Below are 14,666 nucleotides of genomic sequence, written 5' to 3'. Positions count from 1 at the left end.
TTCTTAGTAACTATAGAATAAAAAAGGTAAAGGTAAAGGACTCCTGACAGTTAAGTCCAGTCGCAGACGACTCTGGGGTTGTACGCTCATCTCGCTTTACTGGCTGAGGGAGCTGACATTTGTCTGCAGAGAGTTTTTCCAGGTCACGTGGCCAGTATGACTAAGCCGCTTCTGGCGAAACCAGAGCAGAGCACAGAAACGCTGTTTACCTTCCCACCGGAGCGGTACCTATTTATTTACTTGCACTTTTGGGTGTGCTTTCGAACTGCTAGGTTGGAAGGAGCTGGGACTGAGCAATGGGAGCTCACCCCATCACAGGGATTTGAACTGCCGACCTTCTGATCGGCAAGCCCAAGAGGCTCAGTGGTTTAGACCACAGCACCACTCGCGCCCCTATACTATACTATACTATACTATACTATACTATACTAGTAATCCTATAGAATGCTGGCTGTTATTTCTGAGCGGTGCTGTGATGGCTTCCATTTGGGAGGTCAAATTCTCTGTTTCCTGACTGATTCACTTGCTATGAGCTGATAGTTATGATCATGGTCTGGATAGCAGAACTGGCCTGCACTCCTTAGAGTGGGGTAGAGCACGTTTCTTGTGTGCAGAAGACCTCAAGTTTGGTCCACAACATCTCCACGTAGAGCTGAGAAACATTCTGCGAGTTTGGGGAGATGCTTCCAGTCACTGAGGTTGATGGACCAATGGTCTGATATCAGTATAAGTCAGCTTCCAATGTCCCTTCTCTTTTCGAGAAGGCCCATCACTTAGTGGTAGAGCATTTCTGTTGGCTGCAGAAGGTGCCAGTCAATTTAGGGACAATACTGAACTAGATGGACCAGCGGTTTGACAGCGTAAGTCAGCTTCTTGTGATAATTCCAAAGAAACGATTTATTTGAGGAAGAATCTGACAAGTACATATCAGACAAATATGTTCCTTCCCCATGGCTACATAATTTCTTTAAGCCTGACTAACTGGAGTGCCTTGCAGCTTTCTAGAGCAAATGTTCAAGCTGTGCATTCGTCTTCTCCCCCTCCCACTCAAGGCTGAATTATTTCTTTGGATATTGGAAATTGACTAAGGCTGGTCCCTTCCTGTCAAGTTTCATTGTGTGGACCCTTCATTTCCAGTGACAGGCCTGCCCTCTGATTTGATCAAGAAATTGACAGGCAGCCCCCTTAAAAGCTTGATTTTTTTTTTTTACCGAATTTATTTCCTCCCCCTTCTCTAGGCAGCTTAGTTTTGCTTTCCTGCAGAAAACTAATAAATGACGCTGTACGGTCCTTGCACAAAAGTTCAATTATTAACTATTGGGACTTTGCCGGGAAGCTTTCGCAGACTGTTTTGAGAGAGGAAGATGAGACGAGAGTTGAGACAGAGAGGACAAATGCTCAGTGCTTGATTTATTCTTCATGCTTGGCTGTTAAATTCAGCACTGAGAACCTACACTAATGGGCGACACAGGGAATTCTTCCTTGTAAAACCAGACATGCCCATGGCTTTCCTGAAACGAGATGTTCTGGATTCTCTCTGTTCCCCACATTAGTTTGTTTGCTTCACATGTATATAAATGGATGTAACCCCCTGCCCTCTTGCTGTGACCCGGAATCACTTCTGGTGTGTGACAAAAACCCTTCACTTCTTTCCTTGGCTCTTCAACTTACCGTATTTTTCTGTGTATAACACGCCTCCGTGTATAAGACTCCACCTACTTTGGGGACTCAAAATTAAGAAAATGAGGGGGGATACCCCAAAGTTCCTCAGCTTTTTTGGGGGGAGGATTGCCCATAGTTGTTGAGTTTTTTTTAGAGAGAGAATTGCCGAAAATCGCTCACCCACCAGACCGACAATGCCACTTGCACTTGTCACAAAAGCCACCTATCCTCTGTCCCATCACTGAAAAAAGCAGCAAATCGCCCGCCCAATTGCCACAGCGACAGCCAATCAACACCAGCCCTTGCCGCAGTCACCAATAACAATCTCCGACTCGTGGCAGCAACCAATTACACATCCCCACAATGCACTATCTGTGTATAAGACGACTCCCAATTTTTAACATAATTTCTGAATGAAAAAACCTAGCTTTATACACGGAAAAGTATGGTACAAGGAAGCCCAGGGCTGTGATGCTTCAGTTAGTGTCGTACGTATTCTGCTATTGTGATTCAAAGGGTTTTGACCATGTTTGCTATGAATGGACATAGCAATCCAAGATTTCCCCCTCTCTGTTTTGATATTGCTGTAAACAATTACAATATGTCCAGAAAACTACAGGGGAGAGGCTCTTAAAAAGTCTAGTGTGAAGTGTGAAAACAATGGGTGGGTCTTTGCCTTGCTTGGATCTTCAGAATTGGAGTAGTGTTTCCTATTCTTCTGCACCTGGGTTGCAGCGTGCCAGGTTACAAGGGCCAGATTCTGCTATATTTATTTGATTTTTGAAAAAATAAGATGTGCAAATACAACAGAATGAAATACATAATAAAAATAGTCACAAATGCCAAGAGGAGTAAAAAATGAATAAATAAAAATCATCATCATCATCATCATCATCTTAGAAAATAAGGAGGAATAAAATATATTTCAAGGGTCATGTTTATACAAAGTATATCAAGCATTCATAAATGTTGCTGGATAAAACCACACTCATTAAGAAGTTGCCAAGCACAATTCAAAGTGTTGGTGCTGACCTTTAAAGCTCTAAATGGCCTCGGTCCAGTATGCCTGAAGGAGTGTCGCCACTCCCATCGTTCAGTCCAAACATTGAGGGCCTTCTGGCGGTTCCCTCACTACGAGAAGCGAAGTTACAGGGAACCAGGCAGAGGGCCTTCTCGGTAGTGGCACCTGCCCTGTGGAACGCCCTCCCATCAGATGTCAAGGAAATAAGCAACTATCTTACTTTTAGAAGACATCTGAAGTTTTTAATGTTTAATGTTGTACTGTGTTTTTAATATTCAGTTGGGAGCCGCCCAGAGTGGCTGGAGAAACCCAGCCAGATGGGAGGGGTATTATTATTATTATTATTATTATTATTATTATTATTATTATTATTATTATTATTATTATTATTATTTGTCAATGATGAGATTGACTGGTCATATAAATCACAAACTGCTCCCAAGCAGAGACAAAGTCCTTAATTCATTTTATTTCTATGCCACTTTCCCACAAAACAATAAAGCTCAAAGCAGCAAAGAAACAAGTATGCATTTCAAACAACACTAAAAAACAATTTCATAATAGCATAGCAGAGCAAAAATATAATAACATAGGGAAAAAAACACATTTCAATATTATACATGATTACTTAAACAACATGTCGCATCCAATAGCAAAAATAGCAGGTGTTTATTCTTCTCAGTATTATTCTAAGGGTAAAAGAGACCCTCTCCTAACCTAGTGAAATTACCTGAGTGAATATTTCAATGTTGATGAATGTTTGCTTAATCCAATCAAAATATAGCAACAAGATATTTCTGAGTTCAACGTGTGGGATGTGGATCTCATAAAATTACATTTCTAGACGGAAAAGTTCAGTGCATTCTTTCAAGATTTGTAGCATTTTTTGGGGGGGGGGAGGCAGTGGGAGGGGCAGGGAGGCAGCAATATACAAGAATCATATTGTTCCACACTTAACCCATGGTGTGATATTCCAGGGCTTCTGGGTGCGCACCCAGGGTGTGTGTTCCCTTTTGGAAATGAGGTACAGCATATATACAACCTGAGCCTATGATGGAGGGGTTCGCAGCATCAACACCCCAATATTTCAAGCAGGCATTGGAAAAGAGTACAGCAAAGGCGGGTGCCTGATGCCAATAGTTTGGGGGTTTCCCAAGTTCTGCTACACTTAAAGATCAAGTCTTACAAGTGCAGCCCAGTTATTATGTCGCGGCTGTAACTGTGCCAGTTCTGCAGATCAAAGCAGTCAAGTGAACATACACAGCATAAGGTGATCTTGCAAATAAACCGGCTCTTGCCTGTAGTGGCAACTGGGAAGCCATTGGCTCTTAAGTCAGGGCTTCAGTTTCTAGGAGCTGTCCCTGGATGTGAAAAAAAATAAATAATCTATGTACCAGCCTTTGAAGATGCCAGAGAGCCATAAATGGATGGCTCTGCGTTCAGCTGGAAACCAGCGCAGGAGCCTGTCATAGTGAAACAAAGAGAGCAAGTGTTCTCTTTCTTTATTAACCTCCAAATGAAATGCCTCTGTGAAATCTCTTTGAACCTGACCAGGAAGCAGGCCTGGCCTTTGCCCAGCCTTCCCATTGTGGTCTCTTATTTCACCCAAACTGGTTTGACCGGCCCTGAGAGTTAACAAGGCATTCCGTTCTGAAATTCTCCTTCCCTGTCCAACGGTGGAGGTGTCACTTTCTCCAGATGGCTGCCCCCAACAACTCAGCCGTAGTTTTCCTCAGAAGGGGCACTGTCCCTTGTGGTAATGGAGCATGGAGAGCTGTCTACTTTGATTAGGAAGGGGCAAATCTGTCGGATTCAGTTTTTCTCAGGTCACTTTCACACCACATAGTATGATACCTTTTTAAACATCCACTTAAAGCATTCTTAATACTACTTAAACAGTCCTGGCTCTCTCCCCCCCCCCTGCAACCCGCAAAAAACTAATCCCAAGAGCTGTAGTTTGTTAAGGGCGCTGGGAGTTTTAAGGAAACCCCCATTTCCCCTCACAGAGCTACATTTCCCGAAGTGGTTTAACAACCAATCTCTCTTTCCATTGGGAATTAGGAATCTCCTAACAACTCTCAGCACCCTTAAACAAACTATTGTTCCCAGAATTCTTTGGGTGAAGCAGTGGCCATTTGAAGTGGTATCATCCGGGTTTAAATGGATGGTGCGAATGTTGCTTTAGTTCCTTATTTTTCCAATTACTATTTTTGTTTAAAACACCGATACCCTTGTCTTTTGCATGTTAGCTCTGGTAAGAAGCAGTTAGAATAAGCTTAGCTTAATTAGCTGACAATAAGAAACATTAAAATCCCATAAAATATGCAGCCCAAACAATAGGATGAGATAAACACACACGATAAATAAAGCAGCAGATAAAAGCTACAGTAGATTTTTTAAAAGGAAAGACAATGGCGACAGCAATTAAGAGGAAACCCAAAGAAAAACAGCAGAAGTCGAACCATCTTGACCTCTGTTGTCCCCTTCTCCTTGTGCCCTCAATCTTTCCCAACATCAGGGTCTTTTCCAGGGAGTCTTCTCTTCTCATGAGGTGGCCAAAGTACTGGAGCCTCAGCTCTTTTTAACAAAAGCTATGGTTTTCCCAGTAGTGATGTATGGAAGTGAGAGCTGGACCATAAAGAAGGCTGGTCACCGAAGAATTGATGCTTTTGAATTATGGTGCTGGAGGAGACTCTTGAGAGTCCCATGGACTGCAAGAAGATCAAACCAATCCATTCTGAAGGAAATCAGCCCTGAGAGCTCACTGGAAGGACAGATCGTGATCTATCCAGCTCAATATTGTCTGCACCACCCTTTCTCAACCTTGGGTCCCCAGCTGCTGCTGCTGTTGTTGTTGGAGTACAACTCCCATCATCCCACACCACTAGTCCTGCTAACTAGGGATGATGGGAATTGTAGTCTAACAACGGCTGGGGACCCAAGGTTGAGAAAGGCTAGTCTACACCAACTGGCAGCCGTTCTCCATGGTTTCAGATGGATGTATTTCCCAGCCCTACTTGGAAATCCTGTGGCTTGAACCTAGGAACTCCTGACAGGAAAAGCAGATGCTTGACCCCTGAACTGCAGCCCTTCCCATAAACCTTATGGGGTTGATATTCTTTTTATATATACAATATTTTTTATTAAATTTTCAATTTTACATTTCCCTTTCCATGGTTCATATTGCATATCACACATCCCTGCATATTTTACTATAACCATTCAAATCAATTTTCCACTTTTACATCCATCAAAAATTATTTACTCTGTTGAATTTATCTTAATGCTGCCAGTGTTTTCAGCTGTATATATAGTTAATTTTCATATATTCAACAAATGTTTTCCAGTCTTCTTTAAATGTATGTTCTTCTTGCTCTCTTATTCTGTATGTTAAATCTGCAAACTCTGCATATTCTCTCAATTTAAGTTGCCAATCCTTTTTAGCTGGGACCTCACTCACTTTCCATTTTGGGGCTAACAAAACATGGGCCGCAGTTGTTGCAAACACAAATAACCTTTCCTGAAAACCTAGGAATTTCAGTCTGGGTTATCCTCAACAAAAAGGACTTTTGTTTTTTTGGGGTAAAGTAGTTTTAAACATTTTTTTCAATTCATTATAAATCATTTCCCAATATACCTTAACTTTTTACATGTCCGCCACATGTGAAAAAATGTGGTTGATATTCTTGACCTGATATTTTAATAAATTGTAAGCCTTTTATTTAGCATAGCAGTACTTAACCTCCATTTTGTGGAGGCATCTGTGTATGTGTATAATTGTTATTTTTTTAGATTTATGAGTCCAGCTTGGATGAAAGCTACCCTACATTTTGAGCTTTCAGATTGTACCTGTGGGTGACTGAAGTACACCTTGGGAGCACAGCCTATTTAGTGCAATGCTCTGTATTCACCCCTGTGAATCTTGACATCCTGTGTCACGATGGGCCATTCTTTGGCTGGCCATCGTTGTGGGGCACAGCTCAGTGGCAGAGCCACTGCTTTGCATGCCAAAGGTCGTGGGTTTAATCCCCAGCATCTCAGGGTAAAGCTGGGAATTCTCCCCTGTCTGAAATCCCAGAGAGCTGCTGCCAGTCAGTGTAGACAATATTGAAATAGATGGCTCAATGTTCTGACTCTGCAGCAGCTTCCTATTATCACAAGTGTGAGAGTTTTGGCACAGTCTAACTGAAGGGTGAAAAATAAGTAACATCAGAATGTTACCTAGAATTATTTCCTGATGTTGTTGTTTAGTCGTTTAGTCATGTCCGACTCTTCATGACCCCATGGACCAGAACACGCCAGCCACTCCTGTCTTCCACTGCCTCCCACAGTTTGGTCAAACTCATGCTGGTAGCTTCGAGAACACTATCCAACCATCTCGTCCTCTGTCGTCCTCTTCTCCTTGTGCCCTCCATCTTTCCCAACATCAGGGTCTTTTCCAGAGAGTCTTCTCTTCTCATGAGGTGGCCAAAGTATTGGAGCCTCAGCTTCACGATCTGTCCTTCCAGTGAGCTCTCAGGGCTGATTTCCTTCAGAATGGATTGGTTTGATCTTCTTGCAGTCCATGGGACTCTCAAGAGTCTCCTCCAGCACCATAATTCAAAAGCATCAATTCTTCGGTGACCAGCCTTCTTTATGGTCCAGCTCTCACTTCCATACATCACTACTGGGAAAACCATAGCTTTAACTATACGGACCTTTGTTGGCAAGGTGATGTCTCTGCTTTTTAAGATGCTGTCTAGGTTTCCTGATACAAATAAGCTAATAAAAGATTCAGTGCCCAGATTTCTCCTTTCTGATCAAAGGCCTTGGAAAATGATACTTTTGTTTTAATTGCAATTTGTATCTCAGGTTTTTGTCTTTTGCGGTATATGGTATTTTAAATACGCCCCCCTTGCATTAGCATTAGCTTGCATTTTGAACAAGCATAGGTTTTAAATGCTCATGTTTTATTCTGTTATTACTTTGTTTCAGTGGGTATGTGATGGTAACAAAATGATTGATTGATAGATTGATAGATTGGTGGAGGTGAGCAACATCTGAGCTGGCTTCACCATGCCAACCACACACACGGAACAGGTGCAAAGAAAAGAGATTAGCTTGTAATAAGCCCTGGTTTTAATTATGAACGTATTACGGTGCGGGCATATCAGAGCCAGAGCTCATTATACAGATGGGAATTATGAACAGGCAAGATTTGTAATGTGGATCAACTAATTAGAAGTTTCAGCAGCATCTCTTAGATTCCTCCAACCATGAGACACTGGGGGAATATAGCATCCCACAATTAGTCCAGTGTTAGCAGGTGGTAAAAGGAGAACAGTAAAGGCGTCAGCCTCATATCAATAAGCAGGGAGTTCCAAAGTTGCGGGTGCTGCCAAGATTGATTTCATGCAAATGTGGAATGAGTGTTACATGGCGCCTGTAGTAATGCCAGTTCATGTGTATCATGCATGTATCATGCATGGGTCTCGGGTGGGGGGTAGTATCCATGCTTGTATATATGGGGTGAAACCAGGTTTGTGGGATATTACAAAAGATCTTATTTATTGTCTGTCTGTCTGTCTGTCTGTCTGTCTGTCTGTCTGTCACCATGTAATTCAAGGAATTTTCAGCATTGCTTAGATCAAGCAGAATACAAACCCCACTGTCTCCCCACTATGCAGAATTTTCAAAACTTTACATGACCCCTTTTAGTTGTTGCCCTGATGCTACGCAGCCAAGCAGAGCCAAAAGCAGCCAGGTATGATGGGAGTTGAAGTCCAGCAACATTGGTGTGTGTGTGTGTGTGTGTGTGTGTGTGTGTGTGTGTGTGCACTCACCCAGACTTTCCATGTAGCTAAGCACACTTTCAGCCTAAATCCCCTGCCTTCTTGGCACTGCTAGACCACTAGAAGTACAGGTCTGTTCTGTAATGGAAGGAGAACGGCTCAAACTGAGAAATGCTGTAATGCTATTGCGACTGCCTTTGCCAGCCTCAAAGGGCTGGGAGATGTAGTGTGCACATCTGCGAGATGCTGGCCCACCTGGGGCTCTGTAGCTCAAGTTTTAAAGAACTGGAAGAGGCAGATACAATAGCAAAGCAGCCTCCTTTTCAATTCTAGAAAAGAGAATTGCTGCAGGAGCCTGCTCCATCCATTTATTTTCCTTCCTTCCTTCCTTCCTTCCTTCCTTCCTTCCTTCCTTCCTTCCTTCCTTCCTCCCTCCCTCCCTCCCTCCCTCCCTCCCTCCCTCCCTCCCTCCCTCCCTCCCTTCTTGAAAGGCAGAGCCTTTCCTATCAGAAGAAGGGCAAGATTTGCCCCTACCACACCAAAAGGACACAGCACACATGCTGTCCTGAGAAAACCCCTTGATCCTGATTTGATTATTTGATAGATTTACAAAAAGAAAAACACACACCAATAAATAAATTGTAGAAAGGGGCAAGATGAGACATGGATGCACAAAGCATAAAAAAAAAAAATCAAGACTCATTGCGCTCCTCCCTGCTCCCCCTTCCTTCCCGTCCAGGGTGGCCCTGCCCCTAACTGCACCTCAGAGCCAGCACGCCATGCAGGGCTGGGCCTTGTCAGCAGCAGTCTCATTGCCTCCTCCTCTCCAGCAGCTGCTATGAGAGCCAGTGTGGTGTAGTGGTTAAGAGTGCTGGACTCGTAATCTGGTGAACCGGGTTCGCTTCCCTGCTCCTCCACATGCAGCTGCTGGGTGACCTGGGCTAGTTACACTTCTCTGAAGTCTCTCAGCCCCACTCACCTCACAGAGTGTTTGTTGTGGGGGAGGAAGGGAAAGGAGAATGTTAGCCGCTTTGAGACTCCTTAGGGTAGTGATAAAGCGGGATATCAAATCCAAACTCCTCCTCCTCCACCACCACCACTACTTCTTCTTCTTCTTCTTCTTCTTCTTCTTCTTCTTCTTCTTCTTCTTCTTCTTCTTCGAGCTGCCCAAGGGAGGAGGCCGGCAGTGGTGGTCATGGAAAGTCTATGGAGAGGCAATGGGATGCTCCCTCGAGGCTATCATTGCCAACTCCCCTGCTACTCAGGACAAGCACTGGCTCCTCCTGCTTCCTGAACTCAGCACTGGTGGGGGAAAGAGAGACATTCCGGGATCAAGTCAGAAACCGGGATGGCACTCATAATTCCAGAACTGTCCATGAAACATAAGGACATAAGAAACATAAGAAACTTGGAGGGTATGCAATATCAGGAGGGCCACTGGTTTTTACAACCTTGCTATGAAGACACATAATTGTGGGAGAATCTCAAACTTTTTTTGTCTTAAAAAGTTTGGATCATGTGTTGCAGCATAACGTGAGAGAGAGAGGGGCAGAGAGACAGAGAGAGCGCGCGCACATTTAATGAACATTTATTGAAGCTTCCCAGTATTGTTTTTATTATTGTTAATAATTGTCGCACCTTTTAGCAGACCTTGTCAGTCATTACTTTGAAAGCCCAAAGCCTTTCCGTTCTATAATTAGTAACTGCCACAATGCCTTCCGTTTGCTTAGAGCTCCTTATCCAAGAATGTTAAAAAATATATCACAAGTGTTAATTAAAGTCTTACAATATCCAGGTCTGGGTGATAAAGATAATTGCTTCGCATTCAGAGTGAAAAGCCGTAGGCTCAGAGGGTGTGGAACACAGGGACAGGGAGATGGGTTTGTGTGTGTGTCTGACTGTACATCGGAGCGAAGGCCAAGCTGGTCCAAACCACGGAGAGCAAAACTCAAAAGTTTGATCTTCAATGCCCTTGCTTAATTTTCTTTTGACTTCCTTGTACCTTTGTTCTCCCATTGGGGATGCAAGACCTCTAAATAGGAAGAGCACGGGAAGCTGTTGTTGGTCCATCTAGCTCAGTATTGTCCACACTGACTGGCAGTAGCTCTCCAGGATTTCAGACAGTTTTTCCAGCTCTGTGTGGAGATGCCAGGGATCGAACCTGGAACCTCCTGCATGCAAAGCAGGGGCTCTAACCACTGGGCTACAAGCTTTGCCAAAATGACGGCTTTGTGGGTCCTTATTGCATGTCCCTTCTAGCTATTACTCCCTCTCTCTTGGAAAAAGAACAGACCAAAAATCCACTCCTATGTCTTTAGGGCTGGGGGAACAGAAAGGTTGCATTGTTGGAGTAGTGTGTGCATTTTCCCCCGTTGGGAAAACAAGCACCACTTCCTCATCCCAGCAGGGTACAAAAAGGGCATCTCAGTGGAGCTGCCCTTAGGCCTGGTTCAGGAAGTTCATCAGTTACAGAATGCATTGGCCAGGTGATGGGATGCATCTGGCCAACAATGTGTGACACCATTGTTTAAGCGTCTGTTCTAGGTGCCTATCTACTACTGAGCTAGGTTCAAGGTCCTTGTATTCATTCACAAAACCTTGACCAACTTAGGTCCAGGGTACCTCAGGGACCCCCTGAACCGTTACATCCCAGCTCCATCACCAAGATCATCTGTTGGAGCATCACTGGTCATTCCCTAAGTTGGCAAGACTCATTTGATGACAGCAAGAAAAAGAGACTGGAATGTCACTGGCCCAGGCCCGTTGAAACACTTTGCCAATAGAGCTTTTTTTCTGTGCGAGCTTTTGAGTGTCTGCTGAAAACTTTTCTATTGTGTTGGGCTTCTGCAGGTAAACAAGATTACATCTTTGCAAAATAGTTGCCTGCTTTCTGATTTCAACTTTTTTGTTCCACGTTCTCTCTTCCTGTGGTCTCCAGCAACTGGTTCAGGCAGCTCCCCATGTTTGTGCATTTGTGGAACGCACAACTACACACAGCTGTGGAGACAGTGCTTAGCCATCATAGCTAGTAGACATTGAAAGCCTTCTCATCCATGAAAATGTTTTCTTTTCAATGTAGGAGAATATTTTAAAAACATGATCCTCAGCTCCTGTATTGTCAAGCCCTATTGCCCTTTCCACTTCCTTCTACTGTAAGGATGGGCAAATCTGTCAGTTTCAGGTTATTTGCTTCCCATTTTCCTCATTTCAAGGTCTGTTCTCCACATTTCCACATTTGTTTGTGAATTTATGTTTCTCAAAAATACTCAATAGTATTCAGTAGCATTTTGGTCCAAGTTACTCACATTTTGGTATTTAACTTTGCCCAGTATATGCATTTCTGCATAGCACATCTCCCCCAAAGCGTGCATTTATCTATGTGACTTTCCACCAATGTATGCAATTATATGCTATGCACACGTTACCCCTGTATATGCATTTTTTGACACTGCTCGGCAGCAGAACTGCATTGCAAAATTCAATGAAGTGCAACTTTAGAAGGATGGCTGCCTTTCGGTTTTCATCTTGTTTTTGGAAAGTGCAAATTTGGTAGATTTGCTTTTAAATGCAAACAAAATTAAATGTATCCCCCATCCCTAGTGGACGGTGCTTCAACTTAAATAGAAACGGGATATGGGTGGCGCTGTGGGTTAAACCACAGAGCCTAGGGCTTGCTGATCAGAAGGTCGGTGGTTCAAATCCCCACGATGGGGTGAGCTCCCGTTGCTCGGTCCCTGCTCCTGCCAACCTGGCAGTTCAAAAGCACGAAGTGCAAGTAGATAAAAAGGTACCACTCTGGCGGGAAGGTAAACGGCGTTTCCGTGTGCTGCTCTGGTTTTCCAGAAGCAGCTTAGTCATGCTGGCCACATGACCCGGAAGCTGTTCTCCTGCTCCCATGGCCAGTAAAGCGAAATGAGCGCCACAACCCCAGAGTCATCCATGACTGGACCTAACGGTCAGGGGTCCCTTTACCTTTAAATTAGAAACATTCATTCAATTTAAATAGACATTTTAAAGGATAACTGCATTTCAGTTCTCATATGTGATCTGAGAAGTGTGAATGAGGGATGGTGCAAATGATTTTTGAAAGATGCATTTTGCTTCACCTATTGTTTCAGAAAGTATGACTTAGGTGGGTTTGCCTTCAACCATGACCGGAGTTAAATTTCTCCTCCCCACCCCTGTTCTAACATTTCCCCCTTTAAGCCAGCTCAACCTCCTTGTTCTAGCCTCATTCAACTGGAGCAGGCTTCAACCCATTCAGACCCCAAACCCAGGACCCACCTCTAACCCAGACAGGCATTTGAGCAACTCATTTCTTAACCATTCACACCTTATATTTGTCTGGCTCCTTTTACAACCCACCTTGAATCAGGCAGTGGCCTGATAGCGGTCCTGGTCCACCAGTTGAAGAACAGTGTTGTACTGTACATATAGACCAAGCTTCAGAGAAGGAGTTATTAGGAAACACTTTCAAGTGAAACACCTTTTCCTAGGAAATATCTGCACTGGGAATGTAACTTCTCCTCCGCTTTTTTGTAATGAGTTCTGCTGATAAAAGGAAGAACTCTCTCTTTCTCACTCTCTCCACCCCCACCTCTCTCTGTTCTGTGCCAGTCTTCTTGCCCCCCCTCTCCGGCCCCCTCCCCAGCCCTTTGTTTCAGGGATATGTTACTTTTCTCTTTGCCGCCGCTGGGTGCGACTGAGTCCCCCCCCCGCTGCGCCGGCTGAAGCGACTGCATCAAACGAGCGCCCTTCTTTTAATTGCCTCGACAACCTGCAAACCAATAAAGCCTCCTGTGTTCTCGGGCCTTGTGAAAAACACAAAGACATCAATACGATGTCACTTCACTCCAGCGTGGTTTTGTCTTGTAATTTATTGACACAAGCTCAGCGTGGAGCCACAGGGACGCAGAAAGGGTCTGTACAGCATGCTCTCACCTTTCCTCCGCCCCCTCCTTTGTATTTCTTTCTTATAAAACAGAGACCCTGGATCCAAGACTTGGGTGAGGTGACCCTGGGGATCAAAGGTCAGGGAAAAAAAAAGAGTATTTGGTCCACTACCGTGCTGGTTTGTCTTTGCCCTAAACCTTCAGGGCTGGGGAAGGGAGATGACAAACTATAAATAAGGCAACCCTTCCCTTTCATCCTATTCCACCCTGTTGTGCATCCATGCAGGAGAATGAGCTGCAGGAGAAGGGTGTGAAAATAACTATGGAAAGGGCTGGGAAAGCTTCCTAAAGGTAAAGGACCCCTGACAGTTAAATCCAGTCACAGACGACTCTGGGGTTGCGGCGCTCATCTCGCTTTATAGGCCGAGGGAGCCGGCGTTTGTCTGCAGACAGCTTCTGGGTCATGTGGCCAGCATGACTAAGCCACTTCTGGCACAACACCGAAACCAGAGCAGCGCATGGAAACACCATTTACCTTCCTGCTGGAGCGGACTTTAGTGGACTTTAGCTGGGTCCCACATTGGTCAAAATGCAATACAGTATGTTTTGTACAAATCATAGTTTGCCAGGTTTGTCACAACAAACCATGGTTTGGCTCTAAATAGGAAAGAAATTTGACGCGCTCTGTGTGCACTAAAGCCCATGCATTTCCAAGTGAGAGGATTAGAGTGCATCAGACAGAAAATGCATTTGCTTGAGACCTTGGAGAGCTGCTGTCGGTTAGAGTAACAATTCTGAGCCAGAATTGCTCCAGCATGGTATAAGTCTGCTTCCTATATGGCTGAGAGAGTGGTTGGAATGAATGCAGCCCATGGTTTGAAGACTCTCAAGTGGTAGTAGCAAACGGTCCTAGTGGTTATTAGGCCTAAGCCAAAATGGGAAGCTTTTTGCAAAACGGTGCCCCTCCCCTGTACCAAAGACACCCCCTAACTATGTCTTAAGGTACAATCAATCAGGGGCAAAAAAACAAAACAAAAACAAAACTACATTAACCTTATCTATAGTTATGTGTAGCTAATTATTGTCCAGAAGATAGTGATAGAAGACAGCTTCTATCTCCTTGAATATTACAATTTGCTGTAGGAAATAAATTGCATGAATTTTCAGCTCAGTGCAATATAGATTGGTGTTTTGGAAATGGCACCATTTCAGCAACTGTATTGTGGCCAACTGTTATTATCATCATTAATCGATTCCATTGAATTTCATCCAAACAATTATTAGTCTCAGAAACTCTGTACGGCTGAGATGTGTTTACAA

General features: G+C 44.0%; 1 protein-coding gene across 7 annotated transcripts in view; it reads left to right on the top strand.

Moving 5' to 3' along the window:
- The window catches only part of PTPRU (protein tyrosine phosphatase receptor type U), a 378,319-nt gene that overhangs the window by 68,665 nt on the left and 294,988 nt on the right, over window positions 1-14,666 (top strand). The window lies entirely within an intron of this gene.

The sequence above is a fragment of the Podarcis bocagei genome (genome assembly GCF_964188305.1).
Source record: "Podarcis bocagei genome assembly, chromosome: 7".
Lineage (NCBI taxonomy): Eukaryota > Metazoa > Chordata > Lepidosauria > Squamata > Lacertidae > Podarcis > Podarcis bocagei.
This window is presented reverse-complemented; position numbering and strand designations above follow the sequence as displayed.